This window comes from Electrophorus electricus, chromosome 4 (assembly GCF_041902795.1).
Source record: "Electrophorus electricus isolate QZ-2024a chromosome 4, ASM4190279v1, whole genome shotgun sequence".
NCBI lineage: Eukaryota > Metazoa > Chordata > Actinopteri > Gymnotiformes > Gymnotidae > Electrophorus > Electrophorus electricus.
In genome coordinates, this window is record NC_137500.1 from 38965248 (window position 1) to 38979421 (window position 14174).

Genomic DNA, 14174 nt, shown 5'->3' on the forward strand with positions numbered 1-14174 from the left:
AACAAACAGATGTGAACTGATGATGTTTGACAGAGCCCAAGTGTACACATCAATTTTGTTGACTGTTTTTCATTTGAAACTAGCTGTCAACCCATACATGCTCTAAATTAAAGGTACAAAAAAAAGTATCCTCAAACCGCACCACAAACGTAATAGTTCCTGTAAAAGATCCAGAATTGGGTGCATAGGTCAGTGAGTGGCTCTGCATGGTGAAACAATGGAATGACTCATACACCAACAAAACAAAAGGCCAAACAGGCCACAAAAGTCAAAGATTTCAGAGCTGACATATCAAATAAATATTTTATTGACGAAACTTGGTGTTTAAGTACAAGGTGCACATAGTGAGAGTAAAAAAAGGCAAACATTTAAGTTACCAGACCTTAATCAGTACGAGTAAAGACATGGTAAAAAGAAGCTTTGTACAGAAATTCTGCCCAAGATGATACTCACAAAGGTGTAGCTAACCAGACATTCAACCACAGAGCAGGAACCACTGCAGTGGATGGATGTACGTAGTCACCACTGCGAAACTAAAAGCACTATCAATGGTTCACTTAAATATGTTAAATCAACCACTAGTTGCAAAAACAATGTCACCAAGTCATAGGTACGTTCTGAACAAGATACTGACTCCGTTTCATTCACAGAAACTGAAGATCTTTCAGTCCCTTCAGACATTTAAGAAGATATTCTCAGTCAACTGATCCATCTAGAGCTGTTCCTGCATGGCTCCACACTTAGTGAATATGTACCAGCATTCCAAGAGGACCACTCATCCAGAAGGAACCTACTCTTGGTAGGACAGACATAGGATTTCTGTACAAAATGGTGCAACATTTTGAACAAGGCATGTCTTCATCTGACCCCTCTTGTCATTGCACTCTGAACCGAGGGAGGTGGACCAGGATATTGCTATGGAACGACAGATGCACGAATTTCCAACTGATGCTGACATCAGGTCCTTGAAAGAGGCCCTGGATGTATCCATTGTGAAGTATCACACAGAAATCCAGTCCTTGAACATCAGGAAATGGACATCATCTGTTATGAGCCACAGAAGCCAGCTCATACTAAAAGAATCCAACACCTCTGAGCCATCAGACTCTGTTTTTATAGTCAAGAATCCTCTGTATCAACAAGGACCACTGTTGATGTGGCAATCGAGACTCCAGGAAGACAAAAGTACAGCACACTACATCTTCCCTGGAGCCGTCTGAAGGACGGAACTTCAATTTGACAAATAAACCCTTGGACCTTGCAACGGAATCAAGCTTTAACAAAGGACTTTGTTTGTTCCTACACCCACTCCAGATTCTTTTCAGACCAAGAGTTTTTCCAAGTGCTTTCGTGATATTAAACTGAAATACCTGTTCCACTGAAATATTTCCCATATCATATTAAGTTCCCAGAGTATATTTTAAAAGTAGAAGTACTCTTTGTTATGAAATCAGTAATACAGCTATTAATACATTTTGCAAACTTGTTGAAAGAAATGTTGAAGAAATGTTTGCGAACTGTAATTTCCTGCATAATTTTATACCATAAAAATGGGGGGGGGGGGGGGTGTTGTACTCTTTAATAAAATGAATTGTACTAGAAACTTATAGGCAATTATCAGATGAAACATTCTGTAAAAAGTTTGTTCTCACCAGACATTTTAAAGCAGAAATTGACACTTTCTGTCACAATTGCCCCCCGCCTTCTTTGTGTTCTTCCTGGTCTTCATCACATGTGCTTCCTTGTTTTTGGTTGCGGTTTTCTCCGCCTCTTGTTTGGTTCTCTGCCTGTTATTGGTTTCATCTGTGACTTGTTATTACCTTATTAGTTTGTTAGTTTGTGTATTTAAGCCCTGTGTGTTGTTACCCATGTCTGTTATTTTGGAGGTTTGGTATTCTTTGCATGTGGTTTGTTCTCTTCATTGTTCTCTTTTGTTTTTAGATTTTCTAGCCTACCTGCCCAGTGTTCCATGTTGCCTCCTGTTTGGTTTATGTTTTTTGGTTTTGTTTGTATTCAGTTTTAGACATCCGCACACTTGTGTCCTGCTCTCGCCTCGTCCCTCCTATATCTTGATTCCTTTCTTGAAGAGGCATGTACAGCAAAAATAAATTCTGCTTCTGAAAAGGAATACCTGACTAGTCATTATCCTATTAATGCTGTACTATACGCACGACCCAAGGCTCACAAGACACTTACAGAAGTAACAGATGGACTTCTTGATGCTGGTATAGGGGCTTTCACTAGACTTTGTCTAACTATGCTGTGTGCACAGTTATTAGGCAAGTTGCATTTTTGAGGATTTATTTTATTATTGAACAACTACAATGTTCTCGGTCAATCCAAAATGTTAATAATTCATTTCTTAACCCTATGTTAACCACAGGCTCCCAGAAACTGTTCAGAGAGCAGTACTGTTTTCCTTCACCGTAAATCTCCCATTTAAGTTCTCAGTAGGGTTTAGGTCAGGTGAGGAAGGGGGCATGTCACTATTCTTTCATCTTTAAGGCCTTTACTGGCTAGCCACGCATTGTCCTGCATAAAAATCATGGTCTTCTCGAAAGATCCAGACTTTTTCCCGTACCACTGCCTGAAGAAATTGTCTTCTAAAAACTGGCAGTAGGTTTGGTAGTTTATTTTAGTCCATCTTCAACCCGAAAAGGTCCAACTAGCTCATAATACCGGCCCATAGCACCCTGCTGGCGTCTGAGTCGAAGTGGAGCGCTGTGCCGTTACTGATCCAGCCACGGGCCCGTCCACCTGGTCCGTCAAGAGTCACTCTCATCATATCAGTACATAAAACCTTTGAAAAATCTGTCTTCAGATAATTGGGTAGGTCATGACGTTTCACCTTATGTGTCTTGTTCAGTGGTGGTCAGGTTTCAGCCTTCCGTGCCTTGGTCATGTCTCTGAGTACTGAACACCTTGTACTTCTGGTCACTCCAGGTGGGTTGCAGGTCTGGAATATGACAGCATTGGAGGATAACGGGTTCCTGGTCACTTCACGTTTGATTCTTCTGGAATCTTTGGCAGTTCATTTGCATCTTTTTTTCTCAACATGTTTCTTGTGACCCTGTTGACTATTTGCAACAAAATGTTTGATGGTTCTGTGATCATGCCCAAATATTTTAGCAATTTTAAGCATGCTGCATCCCTCTGAAAGACTTTTTACAATTTTTGATTTTTCAGAGTCAGTTAAAACTTTTTGGCCCATTTTGCCTGAGGAAAAGAAGCTGCCTAATAATTATGCACACCTTGATATAGGGGGTTGATTTCTTTAGGCCACACCCACCCCCCCCTTATTAGACAAATACACATCATCTGATACACTTACGTCCAATAAGCATTCAAGTTTATACAGCTCAGAGTTGGAAAATATGCATAAAAATGATGACATGGTCAAAATACTCTCTTGCCTAATAATTGTGCACACAGTGTATGTAAATGGACTACATACATACATGCATTCTCTTGTAAAATAATTGCCTTCAAATCTCAGACCTACTAGTGATTTCCCTGAACAGTTATCCTCGGTTGTCATCCCTGATGGTGAAATATAATGTGCTACATTACAGCCTCTATTCAAATACTTCTTATACTACCATTTTGGTGTTTAGTTCTAGATCAGCATACAGACTTTGAACCGCCCACACAGTTTCTTATTAACATGTCCAGTCTCACACTTACCAAAAACTATTTCCTATGTGGACACAATTTCACAGCAGTGGGAGCTGCATTTGCCCCAAAATATGCAAATTTGTTTATGTGATTTTTTGAAATGAAATATATTCACTCTATTAATCCTTTTGGCCCCAATCTGATTTTCTATAAACAATACACTGATGACACTTTCATGATTTTTAATGTTTTTATTTTAAAAGAACTGAATACTTTTCATATGTTTGATAACTCTCTTAACATTAGCATCAGTTATAACCTGGAATGTAACACCCAGAGTATTCATTTTGTGGACAGCCACATGTTCATGCCAATTGATTCAACATGGTATATAACCTTGCATGTCAATAATAGATAAAACAAGTATATTTCATACAAGGTTTTTATATAACATCTCTGAAGAGGAGGCTTCGCTAGAGTCAGTTCACCAAACATAAGCGCTACTAAAATTTACGGTTAATACAAACCACCATCACCACCCAGATTACAGATGTTTTAAACGTTTGAAACATGGCACAGACTCACCCTTAACACTGAGAACACTGAGAGTTTTCTGATTTTCCCTTGTTGAATACAGGACGCATCATATCTCCTGCAGAAACTGCAGGAAAGTCATTCATCAGTCATGCCACTGGGAAAGAATACAAGATTAAACTTTATTACATGTAGTTCTTTTCATGTTGTTTAGCTACAGACACACACACACACACACACACACACATTGTTGTTAGTTGCTTGTTAGCTGTAATTACTCACTACAGGTGTAGTTTGCCTCTGCCTTTCCATCCACACATTCTCCGAGGCGTCTCGGCCGTGGTGGGGGCACAGGTTTACTAATGTCCCGAGAGTGGCGTTTCACTCCACTTTCCTTCTCTACTCTTTCCATCTCCTCTATTGAATTTCATGCCATTACAGTGTCTTTCCCCACCAAACTTCTTATCATTGTCATCTACTGCCCTCCAGGTTCCCTAGATCACTTCATTGATGAGCTCGACATCCTCCTGAGTCAATTCCCCATTGAAGGAAATCCACTCATTCCCCTTTGAGACTTCAAACTTCTGTCAGACAAGCTACATTCCTCCTGCATCCTTCTGCTCTTGACAGAATTTGACCTCACCCTCAACCACTCTCCTCCGACTCACAAAGCGGTCAATGTTCTAAACCTGATCTTCACCCACACCACTACAACAACAGACATTGCAGTCACCCCCCTCCACCTCTCGGACCATCACTTTCTATCCTTCTCTCTCTCCCTTTCTTCTCTTTCCATCCAGTCCTCCCCAATGTGTTCCTCCTCCTTCCATCACAATCTGCACTCCATAACTCCCTCTTCCCTTACTTCTACTATTGTGTCCACCCTTCCTCACCCTGACTCTCTGTTTTCTCTCTCTTTGGATACAGTTACTAATACTTTCATTTCTACACTCTCCTCATTAATGAGTCTTCTGTGCCCTCTCTCCTCTAGACCTGCTAAGTCCTCCCCACCTGCCCCCTGGCTAACAGAAACACTTCGTTGCCACAGGAGAGAACTCAGGTGTGCAGAGAGGTGGTGGAGGAAATCTCACGTAGATTCAGACCTCAGCTCATACTCAGCTCAGCTCAGTCTCTCCTTTCCAAATTCTCACTGGAAGTAACATCTGCAAAGTCATCCTACTACAGAGGAAAAATTCGAATCAGCATCTGATCCATGCAACTCTTCACTATTTTTTCTTCTCTCCTTACTCCTCGCCCTCCCCCTCCTTCCTCATCTCTTATGCCAGAGGATTTTATCACCTTCTTTTAGGAGAAGGTTGCAGCAATCCACCAGTCCTTTTTCTCTATTCCCACTCCTCCAACTAATGTGCATTCCCCAACATCCAACTCTCTGACTTCTTTTTCTCCTCTCTCCACAGATGAAATTCTTCAACTCCTGACTTCCAGCAATCTGACTACATGTCTGCTGGATCCAATTCCTTCTGCTCTGTTCCAGACAATCGTAAGAGATCTGCTTCCTTTCATCTCTGTCATCATCAACAACTCCTTATCTTCTTGATACGTGCCAACTGCATTCAAAACTGCTATGGTGGTACCAATCCTCAAGAAGACCACACTTAATGGCTCCAATGTTACCAACTACAGACCAGTATCACTTCTCTCTTCCTCTCAAAAGCCCTTGAATGAGCAATTTATAATCAATTGTCTCTTTTTCTCACCCAAAACCAGCTGCATGATCCCAATCAGTCTGGCTACAAACCGGCACATTCTACAGAAACGGCCCTCACAGCAGTGACAAAAAAACTTCATGCTGCTAAACCTGCCAAACAGTCATCTGTTTTGATTCTTCTAGACCTTTCAGCAGCCTTTGACACAGTGAACCACAACATTCTTCTTTCTGTTCTCTCCAGTCTTGGTGTGACTGACTCTGCTTGGAGATGGTTTCAGTCCTATCTGGAGGGACAGTCACATCAGGTGACATGGAGAGGATCCACATCCAAACCATGTAGACTCTCCACTGGTGTTCCACAGGGCTCAGTATTGGGCCTCCTTCTTTTCTCTTTGTATACTCGTTCTCTTGGTGATGTAATATCTTCTCATGGTTTATCCTACCACTGCTATGCCGATGACACTCAATTATTTCTTTCTTTTCCACCCTCTGACACGCAGGTCTCCAGACGTATCTCAGCATGCTTGACAGCCCACCACTTGAGGTTCAACCCCAGTAAAACCGAGCTTCTGTTCATCCCAGGTATTCCCAACCCTTACCATGACCTCACAGTTTCCTTGGAGAATTCCATTTTATCACAATCCGAAGCTGCCCGTAGCCTGGGCGTAACTTTGGACAACCAGTTGTCATTCTCAACTTATGTTTCAAATCTAACCCAGCCTTGAAGATTCCTCCTTTGTAACATATGAAGGATTCAGCCCTTTCTCTTGCAGGAAGCTGCCCAGGTGCTTGTGCAGTCTCTTGTGATCTCAAAGCTAGACTACTGCAATTCGCTACTTGCTGGTCTTCCTCTAAGAGCCATCAAACCTCTACAACCTGTCCAGAATGCAGCAGCATGACTGGTCTTCAATCTTCCAAAGTTTACACACATTACTCCAGTGCTGCACTCCCTTCATTGGCTCCCAGTAGCTGCACGCATCAGATTTAAAACCTTGATGCTTGCCTACAGCCCCTTCATACATGAGGTCAATGGTCAAAGCCCGATCCGTACCTCAAGTACTTCGAACCTCAAGTATGGCACGGCTTGAAATACGTTGCTTCAGGACTCATGGACGACAAGCATGGAGACTATTTTCTGTTCTGGCTCCAAGATGGTGGAATAAACTCCCACTTCCTGTATGGACAGCAGAGTCCCTTGCAGTCTTCAAATGCAGACTGAAGACCCACCTATTTGCAGAATATTTAAAGGATAACTGACACTGCTCCCTTATTGACTGACTAATTTAGTACTTATTGTAGGGTATTGTTTATGTTGTTTAACAAACTCTAGCACTTATTATTTATTGCACTTATCATTGAAGATAGAGCTTATGTATTTTGTACTTCTAGGTATCAGCACTGATTCCTGTATTCTACAGTATTCTAGTTCATTGGTATGTTGGACTCTAACCTACTGTACTGTACTAGGATATTCTATGAGTAAATCACAAAGCATTTTTGTAAGTCGCTCTGGATAAGAGCGTCTGCTAAACTCCATAAATGTAAATGTAAATGGTAGATCCCATCCTCTACTGATCTCGTGTTCAGAGCATTTTCCTGTGGGGCCATGATTTGTGCCTCTATGCTGTCTTTCAATCCAGCCTTTTCCAGCCATTGGTGGAATTTTTCCATATCAGCCCCTTCCACTTTTGCAGTGGTACATACCATGCAGGGGTTTATCCTCCCATGATGGTTCCTGCTCTTCCTCAGGTTTCTGCTGTTTGAGGTTCTCATTATGCACTTCCTCACTGTGGTCCATGTTCCAGGTATACTCCTGGATCTTTGTTGTTTCATCCTGGACAGTGGCTCTGATGCTCACTAGTCCTCACTAGTAGCTCACTAGTGTGTGTGTGTGTGTGTGTGTGTGTGTGTGTGTGTGTGTGTGTGTGTGTGTGTGTGTGTGTGTGTGTGTGTCTGACTTAACATAAGTGAACCATTGATGGTGATTTTAGTTTTGCTGTGGTTAATTGGATGACTATAAAGTTCTATCCAATGCAGTGGGTTCCTCCTCTGTGATTGGATGTCTATGATTTGGCACCTGTGACTGTGTCCAGGTGTCTTGGTTAGACCTCTTATATGGACTTGAGCACCATGCTTGGTCAATGTTTTTTAAATCCCAGCTTTGATTTTTTTTTTTTTTTTACTTTTGTGGCTTGTTTGGCCTTAAGTTTTTGTTTGTTTGTTTTTGGTGTTTGAGTCGTTCCATTGTTTTCACTAGATTAAATGTAATCCACAGTCATATGAATTCACTGATGTTCAGGAAGAGCATGACCTTCAGAATCTGCTACATTAGGAGTCAAAGCAATCTTAAAAAATCTAATCTTTAAGTGTCATGCCATGTCAGCAGGTTTAATTGTGAACAGTCGAAAGCCTGTGATGTGTTTGTTTGTGTGTCACTCATTCAGCTGTGTGTCCAATATGTTTGACCATCTTGACATGTGACTAAGTGCATCTGGCCTGAAGTGAATGCAGTGGAAAATCACAGGGATTCATACATATTGATCTGCATCTCACGCTACAGAGACAACAGTGTGTGAGTAATATGCATCAGAACAGTGCTGGCACACTCCAATTTGCATTTCTTCAAACATCCCACATGGAACAAATTGTGCTTTGTAGAACTGGCCCTAAACTGAGCTCCACCACAGATCCAGGGTCAGCTGAACATTGCACATAGGGCCAGATCTGTCTGTTGGTGATTGCCTGGGGGCATACTGTATTAAACCTCATCACACACTTATTTAAACCATCTGCTCATGAGGTCATTAAACAGAAAGTCGCTTTGTGAGGCTTAAAAAATGGCAAAAGGGTTTCAGCAGAACCGGACAGCAAGTGAAATCTGGGTCAGTATGGAAATGTCAGATGTGCTAGCCGTGAGTAAGTGTTGAGGCCCCAGGCTAATGGGTGTGGATATGAGAGAACCTTTCAGTCAGCTGCCAATTAAGCCCTGACAAACAGGTGACAGGCTCTCTCAGACCATTCCTCCACACAGTCAATAATACTGCCAAAAATACTCGCTTCCTCCAGGGAACAATTTGGAATCCTTGGCAGATGCACAGACTCCTTTGTCTCCTGAGACAGATCTCGAGCCATTTAAATGAGGTGTCTGGAATGACCCTTGTGCCAACATCCAGTGGATGATGGCTATGAATGCCAAGGGGAGCCTCCTTAAACCAGCCCGTGACAGCCATGACAACCAGGTGCCACCACAGCCACCTCAGATAACAGCCACCAGTTCTTACACTGCAGTATTGCACAATGACGCTACTTTATTCATTCTACTGTGTGGAAATGAATGTTTTTGCTACCAATATTTTTGTTTGATTTTCATTTCATGGTCAGACGTCTGGCATTTTACAAGGGAGCTGTGAAGATTGAATGCCACAAAGACTGAATGGCAACAGGGAAAAGCCAGGCTGTCCATGCATGTCTGTGTATTTCATCATTTACATCAGCTAGCCTGCTGGCTGCTGGGCACAGCTCTCTCCTGGGCACAGCTCTCTGCTGTGTTAGCCCACCCACGGGCTGCTGGGCACAGCTCTCTGCTGTGTTAGCCCACCCACGGGCTGCTGGGCACAGCTCTCTCCTGGGCACAGCTCTCTGCTGTGTTAGCCCACCCACGGGCTGCTGGGCACAGCTCTCTCCTGGGCACAGCTCTCTGCTGTGTTAGCCCACCCACAGGCTGTTGGGCACAGCTCTCTGCTGTGTTAGCTCACCCACAGGCTGTTGGGCACAGCTCTCTGCTGTGTTAGCTCACCCATTAATAGGGTATATAAGACTCATTATCTCAGTGTCAGTCAGGTCCAGCATGCTTTGCCTCCCTGTGACTGTGGAAAATGTGCTTTTCTTCTGTGCGTGTGTGTGTGTGTGTGCATGTGTGCGTGTGTGTGTGTGTCTGTGTGTGTGCATGTGTGCGTGTGTGTGTGTGTTTGTGTGTGTGTGTCTGGGGGAGAGAGAGAGAGAGAGAGAGAGAGAGAGAGGACAATGACAAACCTCCCTGTCTGTAGCTTTTCACCCTTCTCCACCTCTGTGATGCTCCACTATCTTACCTGTCAACACCTTTAACCAGCGGCACCCTGTCACAGACACAGAGCCGCTGTCGCTCTCAGTGTGGCTTCCTTCCTGCTCCATGGCACACACATGCTTGGCTCTGCTTCGAAAAGGCTCATCCGTGCAATCTCAGCGCTCTTTCAGTGTGGAGAGAAATGTAGCAACCATTACAAAGGTCCAAATGAGAAGATAAACATCAAAGCCCTCTGCCAGGTGCAGCAGCAGACACGTACACACACACACACACACACACACACACACACACACACACACACGCACACACACACACCTCTGCCTGCTCACACAGCATAAACAGATTTGGTGATGAGAATAATCATGGATTAGATGGATAAAATGGATTATTTGAGGTACAACATACTCTGACTGTTTTGCAGGTCAAGAACTGTAATGGTTGTTTTTGTTTGTATAGGTGTATGTATGTATATATATATATATATATATATATATATATATATATATATATATATATATATATATATTTTTTATCTCAGAATGGGTAAGATCCATTACTAACTGAGGTTTTTGCCAGATGCTGAAGAAATACAAAGATCGCCACTTGTAATTTTAAATTGCTTATTACTAATAAGTATAATTACCTTAAGGCAGCCTATGCACTGTGGCAGTGCAATATTTATAGGAGGGTGGTCATTATATTTTTGTCTTTAGCATTTTCACAGAAAACGTCCACCGAAGAAGACCAGGTGTATAGGTCAAACCACCTTGTTGGCCTCTCTGTATCCTGTGCTGTGACATGTGTTGCCTACATTAATTTAGAAAGTACCTGTCCCATGGGTGACAGGTCCTCACATTCTCCCCACCAGCATCTGAGGCTGGCTGAGGGGCAGTTTAATTTGACTTGTGTCATCTGGATGGTGTTGACCGCCTGAGCCCTAAGGGTCTAAGCGATTTGCAGGCTGTTTTTCTCATTTTTATCATGCGTAGACCTTCATGTCACATCAGAGACACTGACCGAGTGTGACAGCGGGTTGTCGAGGGAACAGACCCACTGGACCTCACAGCCTTCATCCACCACTCATTTCGCCTCCTGCACAGATAAAATGTTATCCGCATTTATATTCAGTGAAACCACAGAAAAGATTACACGTCAGACAAAGTATGTGTGATGTATGCTGATATATTCAGTACCAAGAAGCCCTCCTGAACATGACTTCAACATGTCATCACCTTAAAGTACTGAAATTTGTACATAAAATGCCCCTTTCTCTCTTATACACCTTCAGATCAGGGAGATGGGGCTAGCCTGTCACAAGCTAAGTGGGTTCAAGATCGATACTGTTCAGTTTTAATAGATCGACATCTAAATATTGATCTCGTGGACATGTGTGAGAAGTAGGCTACTACGGTTTCTGTCGTAATGGCTTCATTTTATAACAGATGAGTTCCCGTCTTTTCTTACCTCTGTTGAATATAGTTATTAATATCTATGTATATCTATATTTCAAATCTATCTGTGTTCAGTTGAAGATCTTATTATGTTCTAACTTGTCGTTTTTGCATCTTTTATTGAAGGTGGACTATAACATCAGGAGTGGGGTAGAAACAATGCTTGTTTGTGGAGAGGGATGATTGAGAACCTTAGCCTCGTATCCATCAAGTACTGGGCACATGTTTCACTATCATATCCACTGACTTCAGTCATTTATTGACAACGTCAAACCAGCAGGTCGAAATCCATGACCGGCTAATGGCAATTGTTAAGGACGTCATGGATGATGTCACGGTCCAAAGATTTCCATGGATGGTTACTCTTCTTTTGACACCAGACACACAAACAGTTGTAGGGCGGTTGTGGTTTAATATTTCTTAGCTGCCACCTTCTTAATGGTTTCCATTAGGGATTTCATCATCGCTGGCACTTCAGTCCGGATATCAACTGCCATCGTAGTCGATGGAAAGGACTGATTTCCACAAATAATAATATGTATAATCCCATGATCTGTGTCTAACACAATGTTCCAGCAGTGCCTGAAGAATTTGCCAAAAGTTTGGTGTTAGATGTTTTGGATGTTCCTTTGGAGTAGTTAACCTTGAAAGGCCAAATGGTTACACACACACACACACACACACACACACACACACCCCTCACAGATGGCAGCAGAGGAGCGTCGAGCGATTCATTGAGAGTAAGCGGGCAAAACTTTCTAATTTACATTATGCCGGAACTGCTTGCATTAAACGATAAATGGGACAAGTAATAAAATCTCTAATGTTAAATGAAAAACGAGTCAAGTAACAAAAAGGGCAAGATGCCAAAAGTTACTCAAATCGTTTAATAATATACCACTGTTGTGTTCTGTTCACATGAAAGCACAATTATTGACATTAATAATTTAATAATTTTTCATTTCATCAAAGAATATTTATTTTCGGCCTCATGCTTCATATCCCTTTTAACCCCCAACCATGACCCCAGAACCCTGAAGTGTCGTACTGGAGTCCTTATGCATGGGCCACATTTACTGCAGATCCTTCAGAACCAGACCGCTTGGTCACAGTCACCTTCTAGAAGAGGTTTTTTTTCTGAATTTACGAAAGGTCGGGAGATGTTTTTGTACAAAGGGCTCTGGAAAGGGGTTTATTGTGTTCATATCTCTCCTGTGTTCATAGTCTGTTCACTTTTCTGTGAACCCCAAATATTCTATATAATTACATATGCACATGGCCCAGTTATAACCGTTACTATCAGTTAGACATAACATGGGCAAATTCACTTTGAAACAATCCTTTGATATTTCCTAGATAACATTTAGCAACAGACTAAGGGATTGTAATGCATCCTCACAGGGTTGGTTTTCTCTGAGTCCATATATAGTGGTTTCTTACTCAACCTTTGCCAGTGGGGATCATGTCAATATCAGCACTGCGGGTACTTCTGGTGGTTCTGCATGACGTATCATCAAGGGAAAAAGCAGAGCTGATCTGGCAGCGACTCACCAGGTAAGAGTTTGCCAGCCTGAGTCATAGTGCAGACTTACAGTGCAGGAAAAGGGACTGGTTCAGTCTGATCAACCAAAACTCCCCCTGTACCACTGGAAAAACTCATTTGAAGGAATAGTTTAGTGAACAATCACACTTACACAATTTTACATTTCCCTCAATTGTACTTGATCAGCCAAATGGTGTTTGGTTTACTAAGCATCGTGCTAAATGCATGTAAAAGTCATCACACGCCTCAAAAGACTTGCCTCAGCTAACTGTGGAATACATAAACATTTCATAATAAGCAGAATGACTTTATGTTAAATTTTAAATATGTAAATGAAATTGCAAATTTTAAATGTATCATCTGAATAAATTCTAAATTGCTGTGCAATTCTCCAAGTCTTCGGGTCATAGGCTAATGGCTCCTGCCTGTCTCATGCGGAAACAATATATCAACCAAAAAATTGCAGCTTCAAGATATCTGCAACTTACATTTTTAGCTATACAACACATATTTGCCCATTTTTATTGATTACAGTATGCCATACAATTTCATAAAGTCTCTTTGAGATGATTGAGCAGAGGAAGCTTTAACAGGCTTTAATGATTGAGCAGTGCTGAGGACGACTGGTCTGCATACGGTGTGTGATGTTATTGTCTTACTAGCAGCTCTACTTCAGAACTAAAGAAAGCAAATGATGCCAAACATAACCCGGCTGATTGATGTCATGATCAATCACATATGCAGTATTTGTGAAACTATGTACATTTGATTTTTCTGTTTGTTTAACCTCGAGTGCCTGACCTGCAGCAACATTTTACTGGGGTAAATATTAGGAGAATATTCAAAATGTTTTAAATAAAACAACACAACTTATAAAGTCAAAACCACCAAATGGCTTGTGTTCCTTGTAGAAAGTCAGGCCAAGCTGAGAAAATCTCTATGACCCAATCAGATGGAGAGAGAGAGAGAGAGAGAGAGAGAGAGAGAGAGAGAGAGAGACTCTGACTGAATTTGCCTCAGGCAAACAAACTGAAGAGATAAAACCTTTCAAAAGGTTTTAGAAAAATGCATAGCTAATGCTGTTGAGTGAATTGAAAAAAAAATCCAAACTTGAGCTAGAACAGATAGAGTAGACCATCAGAGTGGTAAAGAACCCTTTCAAAATAATGGGGAAAAAAAAACGTAATTGCTGCCTGAGTGAAATATATTGCTTTAATTCTGCTTGCTATGAGAACAGGGCCAGGAAAATGACTTTATTATACCAACACACGCTAAGCTCACTCTGGAGACACAAGATAC